This window comes from Aquarana catesbeiana, linkage group LG02 (genome assembly GCF_042186555.1).
Source record: "Aquarana catesbeiana isolate 2022-GZ linkage group LG02, ASM4218655v1, whole genome shotgun sequence".
Lineage (NCBI taxonomy): Eukaryota > Metazoa > Chordata > Amphibia > Anura > Ranidae > Aquarana > Aquarana catesbeiana.
The window spans coordinates 132,815,919-132,834,343 of record NC_133325.1 but is presented as its reverse complement, the minus strand read 5'-3'; positions in this window follow the sequence as shown (position 1 = coordinate 132,834,343).

Sequence of the window (18,425 nt, the reverse complement as noted above, 5' to 3'; positions counted from 1 at the left end):
AAATGGCATTAAACTGGCAGTAACACACACAGAAGTAAATGGCGGCAAACTGGCAGTAACACAATCAAAAAGACAGTGTTCAACCGTCACTACACTGACGCTATTTGAACTGTCATTACTCTAGCTATACACTAATGTAAAGATTACTGACATGGTCTCACTACACTACACTGAAACTTGAAACTATATGAGCTGTCCCTACTCTACCCTAATGTATGTATGCATGACACGGTCTCACTACACTACACTGAAACTATCTGAGCTGTCCCTACTCTACACTAATGCATGTATGAATGACACGGTCTCACTACACTACAGTGAAACTATCTGAGCTGTCCCTACTCTAGCTGCACACTACGCAAAGCTGAATGATGGTCCTCCTCACTATACTCACACTATCCCTAGACTGACACTAAACTAATATTCTGACACTGACAACTGAAGCAAAATAGCACAGTATAGCACACTAACTAACTAATAGCACTGAATAGAGTCCTGTTCTATCTCCCTCCACTCCGAGATCACACTGAAAATGGCTGCCATTGAAAGAATACTTTCATACTGTGGGGCAGGAATGAGCCATGATTGGATAAAGTCATGATGACAGTGTCCAATGATGACTGACAGTGCTCTGTGTCCTGATTGGCTGAAGCTGTCACTGCTTCAGCGAATCAGGGCTTGCAATGCACTGTTCAGCGCCACAATGCATTGTGGTCGGTTCGGGGGGCCAAACAAATGGTCAAACAACCCTTTCCACTCGCACTGGTGGGCACTGATTAGCAGCACTGGTGGGCACAGATTGGCAGCACTTGTGGGCACTGATTGGCAGCACTGGTGGGCACTGATTAGCAGCACTGGTGGGCACTGTTGGGACCGATGTCCCTATAACAGAAGCCAGTTATCGGCTTTCTTCTTCTCTCCTCGCACTGTCGGCATGAGGAGAGAAAAGATGATAACTGGCTTGTGTTTACATCCTATGATCAGCTGTCAGCTGATCATGGGGCTGCTGTGATTGGCTCTTTACCCCGATCTGTGATCAGCTGAGTACGAATGACACGACGATCACAGAGCATGCGCCCTCCTGGCATTGGAAGCCCACGCTGTAGCCATCTTTCAGCTATAGCGCAGGCAGCAAGCGTTTAAGAAATATTTGAATTGATGGCGGTCGGAATAGTAAGTATCAAGCAAAGGGAAGAAGGGGAGGCCCCATTTTTTGGATTAACATGTGTAATTCAGGGAGAGAGATGTCTAAGTAGACACAATTGAGTATGTTGAAAGCATTGCATTATAGATTGTTGAGTTTCTACGGCCAAAGTTTGAATGAAAGATTTCCAAATGTTGAAGACATTTTGAACCTGTAATTCCTTATGCAGGGAGTCCTCCACCCATTCCATGCGAAAAACATAGAAGAATTTAGCTATAAATAAGGAAATAGTAGGGGGTTCTGGGTAGATCCATTTATGTAAAATAGTCTTCTGTGCCACAAAGAGTATGATAGTAAGCAGTTGCTTGCAGCCCCTTGAAATTTTGATTAGGCCAAAAAGAGCCCACTCAGGAGTTAGAGGTAAATAATTTACAAGGTATGTGGAAGCATGATGCCCTGGCTGCGGGGGATCTATTTTACTGCTTTTCTTGTTTTCATAAACAGATTCCATATAATTTACTTAGCACCACAAAATGATACTTGGTTCTGTATTCTCTAAGACTTAAGCCCCATACACACTATCAGTTTTTCTGCTGATTTTTGTCTTCAGATTTACTAAAACCATGTAGTGCAAGGGCCTGCCTGATTGCACACAAATTGAAACTCCAAATTTTGACCTCATATTATATGGTTTTGGTAAATCTGAAGGAAAAAATCAGCAGAAAATCTGATAGTGTGTATGGGGCTTAAATGTACACGGAACGTTTTACAATCTCTGCTGAACGATTTAACTTGACAGATAGTAACCGACGACTAAAAACGGCTGTTTTGCCATGTGTACATGCCGCGTTTAACAGCGTTTAGAAGCGTTTATTTAATTTTTTTTTAAATAGTCAAAAATTTAAAATGCCTGTAAACAAAACATGGCTAAACGTGAGTTACTGCGTTTACATGCATTTAAGAGCTGTTACAGGTGTTTTAGATGCCTTTGAACATCCGTCCTGAACACATTTTTTTTGCTTTCCAAAAAATGCTTCTAAACTCAACTGCCTAGAAATTACTATAAACCACCCTGTGTACATGTACTGATAAGATAACAGAGGAGAGTTCAGAGGCAGCTGAAAAAAATGGCCAACTTCTCCTAAATGTCAGTTTACCAGCAGCAGTGTACATGAAGCCTAAATGAGGTGTTGCTGGGAGGTGGGTAGGGGGTGGAACCAAAGGAGGGTGCTCGGAGGTGGGTAGGGGGTAGAGGCAAGAATGAAATCAGAAGGGGGGAGTTCCAGCACCTATTCTTTGAGAAAAAAAGTTCTGGAACTGGCAGAATCACAATGCGTATGCGTAGTTGTGCATGCTATGGTCATGACAATCAAACATAATAACTTCAGAAGCTGTTGCTTAGAGCAGATGCTACAGTAAGAAAGATAGAGAGACAGAGAGAAAAGTATGTTGCAGTAATGTGTTCTGCCTTGCGCTGAAAAAACGTAGAACATGAGCCACTTTTTTTTAGTGCAATGGATGTAAATGCATGTAAGCGCAAGAGGTAAGAGTCAAAACAGTAAGTTGAAGTTTCCCATACAATTATAGAATAGCACGGTTTAACAAAAATGCAGCACATTTTAAAATGCAACACAACATGCCGATGTGAATACACATTTTTCAGTGGGAATGGACTCTATGCATCTATACATCTGTGTGCTCATAGGAGGCCACAGTGCAAGCATATCATAATAGCTTACCCCTTTCCTAGGCTAGCTATCCAAGGTGCAAAAATGAGCTACAGGTAACTCCAGGCAGCAAAATGGTTCATGGAGAACCGTAAGCAAGACAAAGACACAAAAAATTAGAAAGAAATGCGAAGCTGTAGTTTATAATCTATGATTTTTAGTTGCACATTACAGAACACAAATTTAGTAAATTATAAATCTAACATGATCCTAATAGAATAATGCATTTCTTTAATAGGTTGCACTGTTTAGGTATTTTAATTCTTTAACATATACATTTTTTTTTTTTAAAGAAATATACTGTATATTGTAATGCAGAATATGCAGATGTGAGTTTTGGAATTATTTTATCATACACAGTCTTTTTTGGAATTTAGCTGAGAGGCTTTTACATTGAGCAATAAAAAAACAAAAAAAACAAACACTAGATGGTGCTGTGATTTGGAATGTATGTGTGTGTATGTATTTTTTTTCCTGAAGACCTTTCATCAACTCTACAAGTCTGCATGAACAAATTCTTGGCATCATTGTGAAATAGTATACAGCAATTTACTATTAAAAAAAAAAAAAAAATAATAAAATAAAAGTTCCACCTTTTATCATAAGCAGCACTACAAGCAAATGAACTTCTTAGGCTGAGATAATGTCATCATCAGTCTGCTACAGGAAGAAACATTTTATTTGATTTTCTACCTTTGTAGCAAGTCATTTGATGAGAAGCTGCAGCAGGGGCTGATTTGTTTTAGACATTTGTTAACATCACCAAGCACTGCATATTTATCACGTATAACATTATTGTGTCCTCTCTGAGCCAGTATCTTACTCCAGGAGGTAGATGCCCTGCCCTGTAGGCATTGTTCTGTGATCTATGTGAGTGGTTGTACATATTCTTTAAATGTTACATTAACACATCGTTTAGCTTGCATGTATGTAATCTGAACTATTGGATAATGTAAAAATTACCTTTATGTACATGAATGCCTGTGCCTATCTGTGATTGGACAGAAAAGGCAACATTCCACTGAACTCAGAAAAATCTCCTCTCCTCCTCCTACCAGCATGTTCCTTGTCAGTATATTTTGATGCAGCACGCCCGATTGGGTCCTAGTGCTGCTTCTCCCATGTTCCACTGTTTCGAGAAAAGCTAATGTCACATCAGAGGTATTTAAACTGGATGAAAAAAAAAAATACATTTACTGATTCTTATTGAATACACTATACTGAATTAGTTTTTGATGTTTTTATGAAAGCATAGAAGAACACAGATGGCGCGTGGGCCTAGCGCATTATCCTCAATACATGTTTTTATTAAATAAAATAAAACGGAGGTGAATATACTCACAAACCAGTGCTTGCATTATAGCTTTAACATAAATCACCAACTTAAATCCATATGGGTAAATCCACAACACTTGCAGACACATCGGCTAATGCGTTTCGAGGTTTCCCTCTTCTTCAGAGCCTCATCTGAATGACTTCTCATGTAGGTAAGGAACCTTTTTAGACCAAGTGCGTGCTTGTCTGTTTGGTACTGCGGCTACTTAGAGCTCCCTCTCATTCCCTACATGTTATACTATGCCCTAAAGCTAGCAGGCCCTGCTGAGATCTCTCAGGCTAAAGCTCAGCACACTGCTCTCTCCTCAGAGCTTGCAGACAGGAAGAATGCAGACAGGCTTGATGACACACTGCACCCGTGGAATCTGTACCTGATCCCATGCCTGACCTGTTTGATATGCCATCAGAGGATAGCCCCAGCCCGCACTCAGTGAAATATTGCACGCTGTACATAGATGCACTGCCTCTGTAGATGATTTAAAATAAAAGTTTGGAGGGCTCAAGGAGACTGTGTCTCTCCTCTGCCAGGACATTCAGAAGATCAGGGAGAGAACCACTGCTGTGGAGGGCAGAGTAAGTGACATAGAAGACCAGATGCCACCTATAAACCAGGATGTGAGTATGGCTACATAGCAAGCCTTCCAGGCCCTCACTAAAAGAGATGAAATTAAGAACCGCCTCAGACGCAACAATGTCCGCATTGTGGGATTCCCAGAAAAAGTGGAGGGCAGGGACCCCACTGCATTTATTGAAGGCTGGCTGCAAGAAGTGTTTGGCAAAGAGGCTTTCTCTCCAATCTACACAGTGGAGCGGGCCCATAGGGTGCTGCCGCGCCCTCTTCCACCGGGCAACCCCCAGATCGATGCTAGCCAGACTCCTGAACTACAGAGACTGGGAAGTTGTGCTGCGACTGGCCAGAGAAAAGGGTGCTGTACAATACAATGGCACCAGAATATCATTCTACCCTGACTTCTCTGCAGAAGTGCAACGCAGAAGATCGAAGTTTGCAGATGCCAAAAAGAGGTTGCAAAGGCTACAGCTACCAAATGCAATGGTGTTCCCGGCCAAGCTACGTGTGACTGCCAGAGGTCAGAATTAATTCTTTGAAAATGCACAAGATGCTGCAGAGTGGCTGGATCAGAATGAACAGCATCTACGTCGCCGGGGCTGTGAAGATGGTGAAGGTTGATGCTTTGTTTGGAATTCCTTCACGGCATGAAGGGCATCTAAATACCCCTACGGTTTCCATTTTGTTACAGAGGGCCTGTACATAGTACCCACCCTCAGCGAGTGAAAATCCACTTCTTTTCTTTTTCTTTACCACATTGGTACAGGCGTGCATGTGAAATGCTAAGATGTACGCTGCTTGTACTTTCCCTGTTGCCATGGTTTACATAGCGTGAGTTTGTGCCCTGTAGGCATGAGGAGTGCTATTGCTGATCGAGCCCCACACTGTTTGGGAGGCCCCAGTTCCACCCAGTTGGTGGTAAATGGGCCACAGGCTGAGTGCCCCTCCAACATATGCCAGTCAGTTTGCTCTGCTGCACGGTTGCGCAAGATTAACTACCATATATTCCAGACGCCTTTCCAATGCGCAATCCACTCAAACAATACAATATGTTTGTTGCACTTTCCACTGAATGCTCCGGACTGCCCATCTACCAGATGCTGTTACTTTACGAGAAACCTGCCTCTGCCCGAGGGACACTCCCGTAAATATGAATGTGTATGTCTGACATGTCTTCTACACCTATAGTATCATGGAATGTCCAGGGGGGTGAATGACCCATTGACGAGAACCATGATTTCCACTTGTATACGTAAATTCCATCCCGCCATTATTGGCTTACAGGAGACTCACCTTCAGGGGAATACTGTCAGGTTCTTAAAGTATGACTGGGTGGGGAAAGCTTATCACTCCGCCTTTTCACTAGCCTAGCAAGCTGGATTCTCTCATTGATACCTCAGGCAGATTTGTTTTTCTGTACTGTAAGCTGCATACAATTACCTTAATTCTAGCCTTTGTTCATATATTCCCCCCCCCCCACACACACACACGTTTTCCCGGGGTGCTGCAGTTGCTGCTGTCATACCTGGCAAACAAACCTGACACTCCATTATTGATCATGGGTGACTTTAACTGCTATTTGGATCCCAGATTGGATAGACACCCCCCCCATGTCACCCCTAAGGGAGGCCGGGGTACTGCCATTAGTCGCTTGCTGGCGGATGTGGGATGGACTGACATATGGCAAATTCGGAACCCAGACAACAAACAATTCTCATGTTTCTCCAAAACAAATGGTTCTTTGTCACATAGCAACTTATGCGTGGACACCCAGAACATGGTCAATTACACCTCCAAGGTCGAATATTTCCCACGGAGAGTATCTGATCATTCCCCCTTAGCTTTATGGCTGATCATCCAGCCTGCCAATTCTTTATCCCGGGCCCCCTGGAAGCTTAACGCCTTCTGGCTCGAACTATTTACTTCACAGGAACGTATAGCCTCTCAGATTGGAAAATTCTTCCTGTCACATCATCAGTACACCAACACTTTGCAGAAATGGGAGACCTTCAAAGCATACCTTAGGGGTGTATTTATCACAGAAATACAAATTGTTAAACAGAACTCCTCTGCTCTGCTGAAGCAGGTAGGGGACCAGGTGAGACAGCTGGAATTGGACTATGTGACTGACCCAACTGATCCTGCAGGGGAGGCATGGATGTCGGCCCAAGATTGGACCGCCTGAGATCCTCTGCTGCAGAGCGTAAATTATTTTTTACAAAGGTTGCATTTTATGAGGAGGGGGAGAAGACGGACCACCTACTTGCCAAAATTGCTTGATCTCAACAACAGTCCCCAGCCATAGGTGCTATGCATGCCTCGAGTGGCAGGGTGGTCAATTCTCCCGAGGACATTTTATCCGAGCTGGCCTCCTTCTATGTAGACCTATATGGGTCAAGGGAGGCCCACTCGGATGGGGACCTAGCTAATTATATGTCCACTATTGACTTACCCTCTTTATCTGCTAAGGCTAAACAACAACTAGACGCCCCGTTAACACTAGAAGAACTACAGGTGGTGGCCTACTCTTTCACCACCTGCAAAGCGCCCAGGGAGGACGGCCTTCCTATTGAAGTGTACACTCAATTTGGCGAACAACTGCTGCCAAAGTTATTGGAGGTATTCAATACATCTTTTAAGGAGGGTAGACTTCCTGCCTCCATGGCCAGAATGTGATTTTGCTGCTTAAGCCCGGGAAGGATCCAGTTGACCCCGGCTCTACAGACCTATTTCACTGCTTCAGAGCGATGTAAATATCCTTGCTAAGGTCCTGGTGCTTCGGGTCAATGGGATAGTATCCTCCATTATCCATCCTGATCAGGCAGGCTTTATGCTGCAAAAGTCCATGGCTATCAACTGTGGAAGACTCTTCCTTAACATGCAACTGCAGGCGCATAATGGGGGTCACAGGGCTCTTTTCTCTCTCGACTCCAACAAGGCGTTTGATAGTGTCAGCTGGCGGTATTTGTGGGCAGTGCTATCCAAGTTTGGCTTTGGGATGTCACCTGCTTTTGCTCTGGGCAGGGGAACACGGCAGGCTTGCCTGCTGTCTCCCCTGCTCTTTGCTGCATGAAAAAATCATGTTGTATGCGGATGACATGATGCTCTTCTTTGGAGACACCAACCACTCATTAACGGGTGTCATGTCCATAATATCGGAGTTTGGCGACTTTTCTGGCCTAACCATAAACTGGTCTAAATCAGCACTTACGATGCTGGACGAGGAATAGGATGTGGAACTTCCTGATTCGGAACTTCCTGATTCTTGTCCCATCCCCATAGTTACCAACTTCAAGTACCTAGGAATATAGATTTCGCCCCGACAGATTAGCCACGCTGTACCGCACCACCAGAGAGGGAGCCACACTGTACCACACCACCAGAGAGAGCCACGCTGTACCACACAACCAGAGAAAGCTACGCTGTACTGCACCACCAGAGGGAGAGCCATGCTGTACCACACCACCAGAGAGAGCCACGCTGTACCTACACCACCAGAGAGAGAGCCACACTTTACCATACCACCAGAGAGAGAGCCACGCTGTACCACACCACCAGAGAGAGCCATGCTGTACCGCACCACCAGAGAGAGCCACACTGTACCACACCACCAGAGAGCCGAGCTGTACCGCACCACCAGAAAGAGAGCAGGTCAGTGTCACTGGGCAGCGTGGGCACAATAGGAGTCAGACAGTACTAGCACTGTATGGCCACAATAGGACTGGGTAACTGTAATATAAAGGGGACTGCACTGTAAAGGGGCACTGTAATCATTGCAGTGCCTATTTACAGTGCAGTTCCCTTTATATCACAGTGTCCCTGCACATTACAGTGTGGAGGACCAACACCAGCCACCCCCGCGAATGTCTACCGACCCCGAAGGTACCTTTAGACCCAATATGCTGTATACTGGGGGTTCTGGAGGACGTGATCCCTGAGGAACTACTAAGGATTGCATTCTCTAGGGCACTATTTCAGGTCAGGAAACTTATTCTAATGGGCTGGAAATCAATCTCGCCACCCGCTATCACCTCCTGGATTACACATATGGGAAATACCCTTAACATGCAAAGTTATATCTACCAAGACAGGGGATGCCTGGGCAGGTTTGAAAGGCTATGGTCACATTGGCTAGACACACCTGGACTAAGTCCCAGGGAATTGGTACCGTCTCGACTTCTACAGTGTCCCTCCGGGTGATTAGGCCAGGGGCGGCTCTCTAATTAGGCAAATTAGGCGGCCTCTTAAGGCCTTGCACTCACAGGGGCCTTGCGACTGCCTAACTGAAGAGCCGCCTCTGCTGACAACATTGCCGCTGCGACGCTGGGCTCTGGCCAGCAGCGGGTTAATGCTGCCTGTGAGCTCCATGGCCAGGCAGTGGAGAGAGAGAACGGAGCCGTGGCTGTGTCTTGGCGAGGAGGCGGGGCCATCGTTGTTTTGTCCGGGGAAGGAGAAGGGGAGGAGATTCATTCAAGAAGCTGGTGTTCTGTCAAACTTTTTCCAACTGTCAGAAACTCCAACCATTTAACGTCTTTAAACCAGTAGTAATTGGAGTTTTTGACAAACTGGTGGTTGGACACAAAGAATAGAGTCCGGTGCAGGATATTATGAGCGGAGATTCTTACTCCGCTCCGATACTTGCCAACAAAATGACCGCCTCCGAGGCAGTAACAACTTTGTCCTCGTTAGCCGCCGTGCTGTCAAAACAGCTCAATCTTCCTGTACCGGACTCTATTCGGTTGCCAACCACCAATTTGTCAAAATCTGCAATTACTAAGGATTTAAAGAAACCAGAAGTAACAGAACACTGGATTCCTGCTGCTCCGGAGAAGCACACACACCCGGAGGAGGCATCTGGCATCTGGTATGCATTGGCGAGGAGGGTCCCACAGAGGAGGCCTTGCCAGCACTGTATGGAGCCGATGGAAGGGGAGGTAAGAAAGAAGAGGTGTCTGGGCCTCCCCTGTCTGGGGCTGTCAATCAGTGCAGGGGGGATCCAGGTTCCAGCTGCAAGGAGAGGCACAGCTACCATGCTACCACCAGCATGAGAGAGCCAAGCCCCCCATCCCGGCTCCTCCAGCATCCCTCAGCCCACAGACTGGCCTTTATATTCACCCCCTGTCCCATCCCCTCCACTCCCTTCCTCCTGAATATCAGTGTCACTAACAGTAAGGACAGCTCAGTCCTGTGCCAGTGTCCCCAGTGAGCCCACCTGTGATCGACAGCCCCTGACCCCTCCCTCCGCCCTGCCCTTACCCCCTCCTATGCAGGGCTCCACTTCGGGGGGGGGGGGGGGGGTTGGGAGGTCCCAGCCCAGTCCAGTGCTGATCTTCAGCCATGATGGGCTGGGCGCTCCGCATCCTGCGCTGGCACTGCCTGCTGATTGGCATCTCTGCTGCTACCTCCCTCACTGACACCAGCACCGAGACAGAGAGCACTGACATCAGCACCGAGATAGAGAGCACTGAAAACAGCACCAAGCTAGAGAGCACTGACACCAGCACCGAGATTGGGAGCACTGACACCAGCACCGAGATTGAGAGCACTGACACCAGCACCGAGATAGAAAGCACTGACACAAGTACCGAGATAGAAAGCACTGACACCAGCACCGAGATTGAAAGCACTGACACCAGCACCGAGATTGAAAGCACTGACACCAGCACCGAGATTGAAAGCACTGACACCAGCACCGAGATTGAGAGCACTGACACCAGCACCGAGATTGAGAGCACTGACACCAGCACCGAGATTGAGAGCACTGACACCAGCACCGAGATTGAGAGCACTGACACCAGCACCGAGATTGAGAGCACTGACACCAGCCCCGAGATAGAAAGCACTGACACCAGCACCGAGATAGAAAGCACTGACACAAGTACCGAGATAGAAAGCACTGACACCAGCACCGAGATTGAAAGCACTGACACCAGCACCGAGATTGAAAGCACTGACACCAGCACCGAGATTGAAAGCACTGACACCAGCACCGAGATTGAAAGCACTGACACCAGCACCGAGATTGAAAGCACTGACACCAGCACCGAGATTGAAAGCACTGACACCAGCACCGAGATTGAGAGCACTGATACCAGCACCGAGATTGAGAGCACTGACACCAGCACCGAGATTGAGAGCACTGACACCAGCACCGAGATTGAGAGCACTGACACCAGCACCGAGATTGAGAGCACTGACACCAGCACCGAGATTGAGAGCACTGACACCAGCACTGAGATAGAGAGCACTGACACCAGCACTGAGATAGAGAGCATTGACACCAGCACCTAGATAAAGAGCATTGACACCAGCGCCGAGATAGAGAGCACTGACACCAGCACTGAGATAGAGAGCACTGACACCAGCACTGGGATAGAGAGCATTGACACCAGCACCGAGATAAAGAGCATTGACACCAGCACCGAGATAAAGAGCACTGACACCAGCACTGAGATAGAGAGCATTGACACCAGCACCTAGATAAAGAGCATTGACACCAGCGCCGAGATAGAGAGCACTGACACCAGCACAGAGATAGAGAGCACTGACACCAGCACCGAGATAGAGAGCACTGACACCAGCACTGAGATAGAGAGCACTGACACCAGCACTGAGATAGAGAGCATTGACACCAGCACCTAGATAAAGAGCATTGACACCAGCGCCGAGATAGAGAGCACTGACACCAGCACTGAGATAGAGAGCACTGACACCAGCACTGGGATAGAGAGCATTGACACCAGCACCGAGATAAAGAGCATTGACACCAGCACCGAGATAAAGAGCACTGACACCAGCACCGAGATAGAGAGCACTGACACCAGCACTGAGATAGAGAGCACTGACACCAGCACTGAGATAGAGAGCACTGACACCAGCACTGAGATAGAGAGCATTGACACCAGCACCAAGATAAAGAGCATTGACACCAGCGCCGAGATAGAGAGCACTGACACCAGCACTGAGATAGAGAGCACTGACACCAGCACTGGGATAGAGAGCACTGACACCAGCATAGAGATAGAGGACACGGACACCAGCACTTTAAGGGGTAGTTTACACTTGCTTCCAAATTAGGGTTCAGACACGCTATGTTAAAGCTCTCTGAACGCCAGTCAAAGCTCCTGTAACTAAATAAAATGCTTAGCTTACAGTCCTGTTTACACCTAGACTTCTATGGAGGCTTTGAAGATGCTTTGGTGCACCACTAAAGCTACATGGGGTATAAATTTTGAAGTGAAGCCGAAGCAAAGCAAAGCAAAAGCAGGTATAAACAGGACTGTAAGATAACCATTTTATTTTGTGACAGGAGCTTTGACTGGCGTTAAGAGAGCTTTAACAAAGCCTGTCCAAAGCCTTGTTTTGAAGCAAGTGTACACTAGCCGTTAATGTGTGTTGAAGCCGAAGCAAGTGTAAATGAGCCCTAAAGCTCTTAATATGTGCAATTTATACAGTTAATTTTTATATCACTTGAATTCTTTTTCCCATCATGGGCGTGAGTGGGGTCTCATGTCTAGGTTTTGCTTAAGGCCTCACAAAGCCCAGAGCCGCCTCTGGATTAGGCTATATATTTGATGCATGTATGAAGGGACCTATGTTCATGAGGGGGCAATGTGGAAGTGTGGAAGTGTATGCTATGTCTTGATCGGTAGCTACTGCAACGTTAACCTGAATATGTCACTGTCACTATTCAAACGTTATGGCTTGTGCATTGGAAGTTATTTAATCTGTTCGATAAAAACCTTTTTTGATTAAAAAAAAAAAAGGAGGCTGCGGTACCAGTCTGCAAGCCCAGCACATCTCAGACATGCGCAGTGGCCAGGGACCCGAAGACTGTTGATCAAGCAGCCCAGATAAAGACATCACTAGACTCCAGGATTGGTAGGTACCTGTTCATATTAAGTCAGCAGTTACAGTATTTGTAGCTGCTGACTTTAAAAAAAAATTTTTTTATAAATTACCAAAGTTCATTTTTAACCGCTTCCGGACCGTCCACCGTACATCTACTGTGGCAGGATGGCCCGGCTGCGCAAAATCACTTACATGATTTTGTGCACGCAGTGTAGGGGGCGCACCCGCGCTGCTGGAGCGCCGTTCCTGCTGTGACTGGACTCAGCGGAAGCCAATCAGTGGGTTCGGCAGCCACAATGGCCGCCGTGACCCACCAATCATTCACAGGAGACACGGAGCAGAGATGTGCCTATGTAAACAAGGCACACCGCTGATCTGTCAGTGAGGAAAAGAGAGATCTTCTGTTTCAGATAAGCTGCAATGATCTCTGTTTTCCTCCAGTGTAACACCCCCCCCCCCCCCAGTTAGAAAGCACTCCCTAGGACACACTTAAGCCTTTGATCGACCCCTAGTGTTAACCCTTCCCTGCCAGTGTCATTTATACAGGGATCAGTGCATTTTTTTTAGCACTGATCACTGTATTGGTGTCACTGGTCCCCAAAAAGTCTCATTAGGGTCAGATTTGTCCGCCACAATGTCGCAGTCCCACTAAAAATCACTGATCGCCGCCATTACTAGTAAAAAATAAAATAAAAATGCCATAAATCTATCCCATAGTTTGTAGACGCAATAACTTTTGCACAAACCAATCAATATACGCTTACTGGGATTTTTTTTACCAAAAATATGTAGCAGAATACATAGTGGCCTAAACTGATGAAGAAATTGGATTTTTTAATTTTTTTTATTGGGAATATTTTATAGCAGAATCTAAGAAATATTGTTTTTTTATGCAAATATGCTGCTCTTTTTTTGTTTATAGCGCAAAAAATAAAAACCGTAGAGGTGATCAAATACCACCAAAAGAAAGGTATATTTGTGGGGAAAAAAGAAAATGAATTCTATTTGGGTACAGCCTCACATGACCGCGCTATTGTCAGTTAAAGCACTGCAGTGCCGTAAATGGCCTGGTCAGGAAGTGGGTAAAACCTTCCGGGGCTGAAGTGGTTAAATGGCTAAGTTTAGCACTGTCAGCAGCTTCTCATTTTGAAACAACATTGTGCTACAAATTTAGATTATATCTGACCTTCCTCCAGTATGGGAAGTGAAAGGTTCACAGTGAAGGGTGATAAGAGCTAGTCAGGGAGCTGATTGTAGATTTTCCAGAGTGGTGCATTGCTGCCTATAAGAAGACTGGCACTCTGCTGGCAGGCATGGCCCAGCTTGTGTATGCTCATGCCACATTGAATCATCGCCCTCATCAGTCAGAGGGAACATACAGTGCCTCCAGAAATGCTGGGTCAGTATAGAGCAAGCCTGCAAATCAGAAAACAGAGATATTGTGACAGATGAATGCACAGCATATAAGCAAGTCGGATATGTGAGCATAATAAGTAACAGAAAATCAAAGCCTGGGCTAATTTCTCAATGCAGTTACACATATTGCTCTCTTAGGCAAGACAAGTTGATTATGCTTAACGTTAAATGTAGCTTGTTTCCTCCTGTCTGTTCCTCCCTGACATCTCCCAGATGTATTTTCTTTGCTTAAGCATTCAGTTCCATTTATTTTATTTATCACATTATTTACATTAAAGTAGCTGGACATGGGAAGTTTGTAGGGTTGCCACCTCATCCCTTTAAACCCGAACACATATTGTTTACACAGATTCTGTGGCTGATTAAGGTGGTAATTAAACTCACTTAGTGCCTTATCTGCATTAAATTAGCCTCAGAACCCATGTAATTCATATGTGTTCGGGGTTAAAGGGATGAGGTGGCAACCCTAGAAGTTTGCTTGCCATGTTTTAACACAGATTGAAGCAATATAGAAAATGCTTTTATGTTTTTAATTAACGCTATAGTTGCACAGTAATCATTGTCAGAAAATTAGCAGTTTCAGTGCTTCCTTGAAAACTTCAGTTAAAGTGGTTGTAAACTTTTACAACACACTTTTTGCTACAGATAAGCTTATAATAAGGCTTACCTGTAACTACCCTGGATATCTCCTAAACCTGAACGGTTTAGGAGATATCCCTGTATTTGCATGTGCTGACGTCATCGGCACATGCGCACTGAAGCAAACTGAAGCAATGGCACGTACGTGCCATTGCTTCAGTTAGACTGTGCCGTTACTGGCGGCTCCCACGTGCATGCACGGGAGTGATGTCATCGCGGCTCCCGCCAATCATAGCGCCAGAGCCTGAGATACCCGAAAGTAACTCTGGGAGCGATGTCGCCAGCCGGAGCTGTGAACGAGGACCACTGCGGGGGCTACGATCTAAGGTAAGTAATACATAATGCATACTAGCTCATTATGCCTTTGTCTTGCAGGTTTTTTTTATTTTTATTTTTTTGGGGTTTACAACCACTTTAAAACTAACTAAATGAATTCAGTTCAGTATTTATCAATGTGATATACACCTACCTCCCAACTTTTTGAGGTGAGAATGAGGGACATCTATTAGCAAAAGTATGTAGACATAGGACACACCCCCTGCCACACCCCCTTAGGAGAATTATGCAAAAAAATTATAGATTAATGCGGAACTTCACTGCATCTGAGCACCACAAACCAAAAATGCTTTTTGATTAATTTTTAACATTCAAAGCATACGCACCCATCCATCCATGTCTACATATTTTTACTTTGCTGAGAAAACACCCCCTAGCTTTTGTGGCCATGGCCATCTTGAGTAAGGGCAGAGGATTCATGTAGCATTTGCTTCCTGGAATTCTTCTGCCCTTATCTCAGGCATAGCTTGAAAAGCCCTCCTCCCCTCCTGTTGACTCTTGGGATGTATGATATCATTTGCCTAGGCCTGGAAACCAGGAAGTAACTGAATAAATGCAAAAAAAAGTTTAAAACAAGTAAATATTGTATACTTTTCTATTTATTTTCCAATGCTAGCAGCATAAGGGTTAAAAATAGTCAGTGTTATCTGAGAGGGTGAAGTTACGCTTTAAACCCACACGTACTTTTTTCCTACCACTACTATTCCTTTATACTGGCTTTTGAAACTTACAAATGCAGCAGTTTAGAAATTGGATGAAAGGTTTAGCACTGGGAAATACTTTTTGAAAGATAAAATGTGCATTTTATATACCGCTCAGTGTTGCCAACCATCAGTACTTTTAGGGGCAGTAAAAGATGGGCACTTTTCTCCTGTCAGTAAATACCAGTGACAGGAAAAGAATGGCAGTTAAAAATAAGGCTGTGATGCTCAAAGCTAGCCAAGACCATCCAGGTGCCTATCACAGTGTGTTCAGGCAGCGTCGGCGGTGCCTGAGCGTGTCATGTGATGTCATGGTACAAGGGAGCTGAGCGGAGCAGCCAGAGCCTCGTGTGCAGGTCTGAGGGATGGGAACAAGGCAAGCTGGGAGTGGGACTGTCAGTGTTGTTTAGACTGGAGTGGACTGAAATGATCACCTGTTGTGGAGAGAGACTGTCACTGCGACTCAGGAGGGGACATGTCGGTGAGGTGTCATCATCTGTGCTGCTGCACACTGCTGTCTCTGTCAGTGTGAGTATCATGTGTGTGCCTCCCCATTCTAATTCCTTGCCCTCCTGAGTCCTGTCCCTGAGCTACTTATTTACTGTATTGAAAATAAAATAAGAAATATGTTTTTTGCCTTAATATCTACCTTAAAAGGGGGAAAGTACCATCCAATAATATCTACCTTAAGTCACATTGCTAATTGCATATTGTATTAGTCTGTAGATTAAACAGATTGTAAAGTCTTTTTTTTTTGTTTTGTTTTTTAAATAGGATGTCATACATGAGGTCACAGGAATGGATCCAAACCTCCTGTCATCCATTTAATATTAATAAATGCTATATATATATCATCTTCAAAACTTCAGTGTTGCCATATAAAGAGGGAAAGGAAACTCTCATGGTGCAGTATTTCGAATCATTTATTTAAAAAGGAAGTTGTATTGCACTTCAAAAAAAGACAGGGATCAGCATGTATTATATAGGAATTGCCGGTTAGCGCTCCACCTGCATTCCAGCTGACCGGAAATTACGGAAGGTAGTGTTTGAGATATGTAATTTCCGGTCAGCTGGAACACAGGTGGAGCGCTAACCGGCGATTCCCATACAATACATGCTGATCCCTGTCTTCTTGATGTAAGTGTAATACAACTTCCTTTTTAAATAAATGATTTGAAATACTGCACCATGAGAGTATCCTTTCCCTCTTTATATGGCAACACTGGAGTTTTGAAGATGCTATTTGTTTAGATAGATAGGTAGATAGATAGAATGGATGACAGCAGCGGTTTGGATTAATTTCTGTGACCTCATGTATGACATCTTGGAATTTCCAATATGCGCAATTTGACTCCATGTAATAGGGGTCAATTAAGTCTGGTGAGTGCATAGTGCGTCTGTATGCTAGTGGAGAGGAACCTTTCCTATACTCACTGAGGACGTTTATTCACGTGTGGGATCTATACATGGACTTTCCAATTTTTATGATTTAAATGAAGATTTTTTTTGTTTATTCACTATGGTGATTAATGATATGTAATTGATGATATAAGAGCGCGGTTCCTTTGTTTCTTTTTCACGTTATAGGTGTTTTTTACACTTTACAACATGCAGCTCTTTATTGTGGTTTGTTTTGTTTTTTTATTACTGGCTTGCGCAGGTTTGGAACCTATTGGTTTCTATATTTTCTTACATTTTCTTGTGCCCTGGGCAGAGTAGTACATTGCTACAAGCTCAATTAGAAGGTCTGAGAAGTGTGTTGTAGATGTGCTGGAGTGTTTTATAATGCCCAGTAGAAAGACCCTTAATTCTGATTTATTCAGGGTACATCTGTACTTCCATATGACAATGTTTCACAATTCCTGAGCTAATTTGCTCATAAATTCTGTGGGACCACAAATATTTTGAACCCGCAGGGCTAATATTTTGCGTGAATATGTAAGTGCATTCATTTAGTTTTCATATATCTACCTGGAGTTGAGCTTTAATCAAAATACAGTACCTATATCATTCCATAATTACATTAAAAAAAAACATTAATTGCAATTTTCTTATATCTGCTGGGAGTTCAACTTTAATCACAATATATATAATAATATTGCATAATTACATAGAATAAGAAATTCAGAACATTTCCGTGTACATATTTTTAGTTGGGAATATTTTTGCAGCCACCTGCAGTTTGCACTGAATGATTAATATTTCTCACTCTATGCAATAATTGATTCCTGCAAGTGTAAAGTTGAACTGGAGGTAATTTGTGTAAATGTATTCCTGCTCTACTTCAGAATATGAGGTTTTATACTGTGAGAAATTCCTGACATACCGGGAAGCTGTGAGGAGAAATGATTACAATTCCATACCGCAGTTACTTTGCAACGATTGCGATATTATTGCCAAGTACACTCCAAGTTCTGCCATAGAATGAGTGTGGAAGTATGACATTGCCTGCGTGTGCCCAGCCAGACCTGGAATGACTTCCAAGCATCAGATGTGTACAGTATATTACAGTATCTCACAAAAGTGAGTACACCCCTCACATTTTTGTAAATATTTTATTTTATCTTTTCATGTGACAACACTGAAGAAATTACACTTTGCTACAATGTAAAGTAGTGAGTGTACAGCTTGTATAACAGTGTAAATTTGCTGTCCCCTCAAAATAACTCAACCAGCCATTAATGTCTAAACTGCTGGCAACAAAAGTG